Source organism: Elephantulus edwardii, unplaced genomic scaffold, assembly GCF_000299155.1.
Source record: "Elephantulus edwardii isolate Elephantulus edwardi_28Jun2011 unplaced genomic scaffold, EleEdw1.0 scaffold00016, whole genome shotgun sequence".
Classification (NCBI taxonomy): Eukaryota; Metazoa; Chordata; class Mammalia; order Macroscelidea; family Macroscelididae; genus Elephantulus; species Elephantulus edwardii.
In genome coordinates this window covers 29,040,424-29,047,051 of record NW_006399766.1, presented here as the reverse complement: position 1 = coordinate 29,047,051, position 6,628 = coordinate 29,040,424, and the positions used below count along the sequence as shown (strand labels likewise).

The 6,628-nt window shown below is 42.1% G+C and overlaps 1 pseudogene; it reads right to left on the bottom strand.

Moving 5' to 3' along the window:
* Nucleotides 1-687: 687 nt before the first annotated feature.
* LOC102847929 lies at nucleotides 688-1,830 on the bottom strand (annotated as a pseudogene).
* Between the last annotated feature and the right edge of the window lie 4,798 nt (nucleotides 1,831-6,628).

Here is a 6,628-nt window from a genome sequence, read left to right as displayed (position 1 = left end):
TGAGGGAAGCAGAACAGATGTTGTCATTACTTGGGTGCTTTGGGGATGAGGCATGTTGGAACGCCAGCACTTCCCAGGGCGGAGAAGTGGGGGAAGTTGGTTTGAATAGGGGTAGAGGTTTTACTGGTCCAATTGCAGATTTACCCAAAGGATGCCCAAAGGATGCCCAAAGGTGCTCCTCATAGTCTCAGCCTTCTGTTTTATTTTTTTTTTCCCCTTCAAATGTAGCCATGTTCAGGGACCTTAATGTCTCAATTATCCTTAAGGCTGGTACGATGGCTTTAATATTACCAGCTCTAAATATATTTCTGCAAAAACATAGAGAGGTAAGCAGAGTAAATAGCTGGCTACACTCTCAGCCTTCTTGAGAGAATCCTAACCGGCCAACAGGCCCTGCTGGTGGGGCTATTAGGGTCCAAAGTCCAGCATGCTCCTGTTTTATCAGCGACTGGGCCTGGAGAAGAAACAGGGATGTGAACTAGTTAAGGGATAGCTTTGGGTGGTCTGGGCCCTGGAAGAGGGGGCAGATTCAGAGCCCCACAAATACAATGGATGTCTTTTTTTCATAAACTTTCATGTTCTTTTTAATATTATTCTATTTCAGCCTGGTTTCTTTGTTAACAGTAATAAATCCAACACTGGGGAGAACAAATTGTTTTATCGTCATCAACATGGTGCTTAAGTAAATCAAATCTTGTCAAGTGCATGTGACTTGGGTTTTGTTTCTGCATCTGTCACCTGGCGCATGAAGATCCGTGTCATCCATTTCATACATGTATGACGATGCCAGCGTCGTGCCATCATCACTAAAGGTAAGGGACGCAATGCTGCTGGGGTAGCGGTGGAACTGGCACAGCCGCTTCTTGTTAAATGGATCCCAAATATTTACAAAACCCATCAGAACCACCTGTGGCCAATGTATTCTGGATGTTGTGGAAGGAGATGGCGTCGACTGGGTAAATCTGCTCGATATTATTCTCCTTTAGTCGGTGGCACTTGAAGGCATACTTCTTCTGCACCTCAGGGCTCGGGCGCAAGTACTCAACAGCCACTTGGCCTTCAGTAGAGCTTAGGACAGAACCCTAAGAGGAGGGACCCAGAGGACATGAGTTCCTTGTTTTTCAAAGCAGCATAGTATTCCATTGTGTGAATATACCACAGCTTCTCTATCCATTCGTTTGTTGATGTGCACTTGTGTTGTTTCCAACTCCTTGCTATTGTGAACAAAGCTGCGATAAACATGGGTGTGCATATATCTGCTTGGGTGTCAGTTATGGTCTCTTTAGGGTATATTCCCAGTAGTGGAATTTCTGTCCTGCTTGTTGGGGAAGGCGCGGGTGCAATGGGCCTGGCACTTGAGGCTGGACTCCTGGCGCTGCTGCATGTAAGCCCACCTTCCTAAGGTCCCACACCCGCTATCAGCCTGTCTCTAGACACTGAGAGTGTGTACCCCTTTTCGGGCTGGAAGAAGGCTCCAGCGTTACAAGGAGTTCTGGGATCCCACAATTTAACTGTCTGATCCCAACTTCCAGTAATCGTCGCATTCACTTCTGGACAGTATTCAACACACCTGATAGGGGCATCATGTGTTCCAACGAGATTGTCTTGATGAGTAGTCAAGTCATGCACTTTCCGCTGGTGATCTAAGGCCCCACTCCAGGTCTCACTTGGATCGTAGAAGGCGCAGTCCAGGACGGCGCCCGTGTGCTGGTACTGGAGCCGCACCGGATAGGACACCAGCAGGAACTGGGAGGTATTGGGGCTGAACTTCACCGAGGAGATGCCTTCCTCCAGCGGCTGGTTCAGCTTGAACTCATTCGAACCGGTCATCTGGAGATCCCCTAAAGAAGCAACGGCGCTGCCGCTCCCGCCTCCTGGCTACTCTCACAATGGATACTTTGGCAGAGAAAAGAGACAGCAGCTTGGTCATAAAGATAGGGCAACACAGGGAAGGAAGTAGGAAAATGATCCCAGTCTCCACAGTGTTTATGGCTCATCTCTGAGCCCTGCGTCCTGGATTAATGGAGATCACTTTCCAAGCCCCAGCAGTTAACTTGGCCTTGTTTGGGTCAGGAGTTGATGTGGCCTTGGACCCTGGAAAGGGCTTGTGGAAAGCAAACACAGGCAAGACGAATCAGGAGGTGACAAGCGCTGTCTTTCCCATTTTGCAGAAATGAAACCATAGCAAGAGCTATAGTCACAGAATAAGAAGAAAGAATAAAAATGGCCCAAGAACATATTTCCCAAACCAAGACCTCAACTTGCCCAGACTATGGAAAGCTAGAGTGAGAACAAAAGATTTTACTGATATTTTGCACATCAAATGGCAATAGTGGATCTAGCCTAAATGGCAGACTTGATGGGAAGACAGGATTAGAAGTGCAAGAAACCAGAGATGCTGAGAGGAACTACAAAGCTTGGCACACTTGTTTCCGTGAAGTGACTTGGCATAGACATTGTGAATTTCCCAGAGATTTTCCTTAGCTTAGTACACTCCTAAAAAGTTTGATGTTACGCATGGAGTCTTTGTTCTCCAAGTCCACTTATGTATTCTTTATATACATTAGATCTCGGTTACGTATCTTTTTGTGTGTGTATAAATTATTTGTGTGGAATATAATGGATGCTGAATACACTTTCTGTACGCACTCTAGAGAGAGAGAATACAAGGTACATCGAGAGCAGCATTTATCTTACAGATGATTTCTATTCTAATCTGAAAGAGACTAATATTAAAAATTCTTGTTGTGTGCTGTTGAGTTGGAACTGACCCAGAGCTAACCCTCCAGTGGGTTTTCAGAGTCAGTGAATCGATAGAAGGACATTGTTTATCTTTCTCCTGCAGAGCAGTTGGTGGACTTGAACCGCATGCCTTTAGAGTTGCAGTGCAGCTCCTTACCAGCAGGCCAGCAGAGCTCCCTAATACTAAATGTCCTGTGTACGGAAAGGAGTAGAGATGAATATGCAGTATAGTAAAAAGATGACTAACTTAGAAGCCAGAACACTGGAAACCTTCACATACTGCAGACAGTTAATGGTGGGATTCTGGGAGAGGACTTTCTTTAGGATTTCTTCATGTGTCTGTTGGCCATCTGAATATCTTCCTCTGTGAAAAGTCTTTTACCCATTTTGTAATTGTGTTAATCAGTCTTTTTCTTATGGAGGCCTTGTAGGATTCTAAACTTTTGATATAAGTCTGAAATGATATTGCCAAATGCTTTTTCCCAGCCAGTAAGTTTTCTTTTCACTCTGTTGGAAAAAGTTTTTGATGGGCACAGGGATTTAATCTTTAGAAAGTCCCATTCATCAATTTTATCCTCTCCAGATTGAGAATTTCTGGGTGTATTTAGCAGTCTCTTTATCCCATAGACTAGGCCCTCTAAGCTCGATCCCAGTTTGTCTCTGATGAACTTTAGGATTTGGGGCTTTAGTCCTAGGTCTCTGATCCACATTGAGTAGATTTTTTTTTTAGTTGATTTTGGTGTATGGTGTGAGATGTGGATCCTGTTTCAGCTTTCTGCAGGTAGCACTCCAGTGTTGCCAGCACCGTTTATTGAAGAGGTTGTCATTTCCCCATTTGATAGGTTTTATTTCCTTGTCGAATATCAGTTGACCATAGATAGCTGGGCCCATTTCTGGGTTCTCTATTCTGTTCCATTGCTCTATGTGCCTGTCATTGTACCAGTACCATGCTGTTTTGGTTACTCCCATTATGTAGTAGGTTTTGAGGTCAGGGAGTGCTATGCCTCCCAATTCGTTTTTGTTTTTCGGAGTCTCTTTTCCTCTATGGATATATACTTATTTCTTGCATTTGATCAGTGAAAAGTTTTCATTATTTCACCAAATTACTGGTGAGATAGAATATTTCTTTCCTGGCTTACTGTGTAATTGCAATTTTTTTCCCCCTTTTGTGAATTTCCTTTTTATACCTTTGCTGGTGTTTTCTTTCTTTCTTTTTAAATCAAGCTGGTTTGTTGTTGTTGTTGTTGTTGATTTACTGGAGCTTGTTATATATTAAAGATATCACTTCTTGATATACTTTATTTTGCAATTGTTTCTTCATTTTATCCTTTGCCTGTTATTTTTAATAATGTTTTAATTTTGTCTCACAAGAGCTATACATTTTCAGGTTGTCAAATCTAACAATATTTTTTCTTTAAGATCTCTGCTTAAGAACATCTGTTTCAAAAACAGCTATTGTCTTCTTTTAGGGGATTGTATGTGGGAAAGAAAGATTAGATACTCGTGCTTATTGTGTTTTGTGATTAATTTTATGGGAATTATTTTTATTATGCTTAATCAAGTAATTTTTCCCTTTATTGCCCTTGTTTCATAGACACAGTTGCAAGATGGAAAATTTTAAAAGTGTTTTAATAAAAATGTGTAGGTCTATTTGATTCGACTTCATTATAATCCCTCAGGCATTTTATTTTTCTCCAGCACTTCAATCTATTTTATCTTGCCTTCTTCCATCAAGACATTTAAATATATAACTCGTGCAGAATTTCTTAAAGAATCCTCTTGCAGGCAAGATTTTTAATACAAGCCTACTATCTTCACTCTCCCTTCCTAGAGCCTGGTTTCAAATGGCTCCTGAGCCTCTCCTCATGGATATTCTGGAGACAACTTAAACTTAGATTTTCCCAAAATAGAGTAATTATCCTTCCATGAAGCTAAGGCATTTGGGTCCATGCTCTACATACTCTGAGTCAGTTAATGGCTTCATTGTTCAATACAACAGTCTGGGCACCAGCCTTGAAATACCCCATGCTCTCTTTCTTCATATTTACTCTTATTTCTTTTTAGAAGTTACAAAATATCCTATCTCCTATCTTTCCCCATCTTTTATATAATTTGGGATCTTTTTCTCTTCCCTTGGGTGATTAACATAGTCCCCTAACCGCCTTAAATCTCTGACATTTCTACTCAGTCTTCTGAACTCATTTTTTCTAAATTGTGCTTACTAACAGGCAAAACTGAGAGGCTATGTTTGTGATGGGGTTTCTAGGGTTCTAGAAAGGGAGTGAAGGCAGTCACTTATTTGACTAAATTCATCTAAAGTGACACATTGGTTAGGTAGATTGCTGTTGTTGTTAGCTGCCACTGAGTCAACGAAGACTTGTAGCGACCCTGTGAGCAACAGAGGACCGACCCTATCCTGCGATATCCTCACGATCTCTATCTTGCTCAAACTCATAGTGGTAGGCACTGTGTCCGTTCATATTGTTGAGAGCCTTCTTCCCTTTTACTGACCCTCCACATTTTCTATCATGATGTCTCTCTCCAAGGACTGGTTCCTCCTGAAATATGTTCAAAGCAAGTGAGACAGTGTTTCACCATTCTTGCCTCCAAGGAGCAGATCTGTTTGTTCTTTGGCAGCCCATGGCATATCCAATACTCTCTATCAACACCATAATTAAAGGCTTCAGTTCTTCTGGGGTCTCGCTTATTCTTGGGTTTTTCTTGTTCATTGTCCAACTTTGAGATGCATACAAAGCAGTTGAAAAACCATCACTTGGCTGACGCACAGCTTAGCCTTTAAGCTGACATCCTTCCTCATCGTCACCTGAAAGAAATCCTTGGTCCCTGGTCCTTGGCCAGTTTAAAGGCCTAGAAGAAAAAAGATTTCCAAAGTGACAGTGTAAAAGCAAGAGGGCATCTTACCTCAGAGGAGGTAAACAAAGGAAAGCTGCCAGTGCTTTTATCCCCAGTGGTGTCTTCATTCAGGTCTCATCAAATCCCTCAGGCCTGTAACCATGAAAGCGGAAAGAAAACCAGATTAGATTTTTCTTTCATCAGACAGAAATGGGATCGCTTTGGGTAGCTTGATGTTTGCATGTTGCTAACCAGTTCACATTAAAAGGAAAACAAATAAAAGTGTTGGGTGACCAAGCAAAATGTATCCGTAGGCCACCATTTTGTAATTCTGGTGTAGGTGGTTGGACTTGAACTGGCCTCCCAGAGTTCTCTCTGAATGTTAATGATTTCCTTGTTCGTTAGAATAGCATGGAAGTGGGAGCTCTGGTGGCCTAGTGGAAGGAAGCTGCACTGCAACCCCAGAGGCATGCGGTTCAAATCCACCAGATGCTCTCCTGGAGAAGGAGGGACAGTCTCCTCCTGTACCAGTCAGATCTGATTTGATGAACACACAAAAAAATAATAAAATAAATTTTTAAAAAATAGAATAATATGGAAGTGGCAATGGACCTGAATCTGAGTTTCCTGAGAACTTAACAGGATCAAGTCTCTTCTTGTGAGACAGAAGAAAAAGAAGAGAAAGAGAGAGAAGAGAGAAGGGGGGGGAGAGAGAGAACACGAGCGTGCTGCAGGGAGAAAGGACTGAAGAAGAGATGGCTATGAGGAATGTGTAGGAACTTCCAGGGTAGATGGTTGGTGTGTCAAATCAGATTAACCTCTTTTCCCACGAAGCTTTGATACTAAATAAATTTGAATTCCTAGAACATAGATGTTATTTAAGAAAGTGATCTATATGTTTGCGTCTCAATTGCCTGTACTTCTAGAATACAAATGCTGTCAGTGGGTGACTTTAAAGGACAGAAGGGGTTTTCTTCCCTCATAATTGTACAGGCTAACTGTTCAAATCAGGCACTTGACTGTGTAGATATGC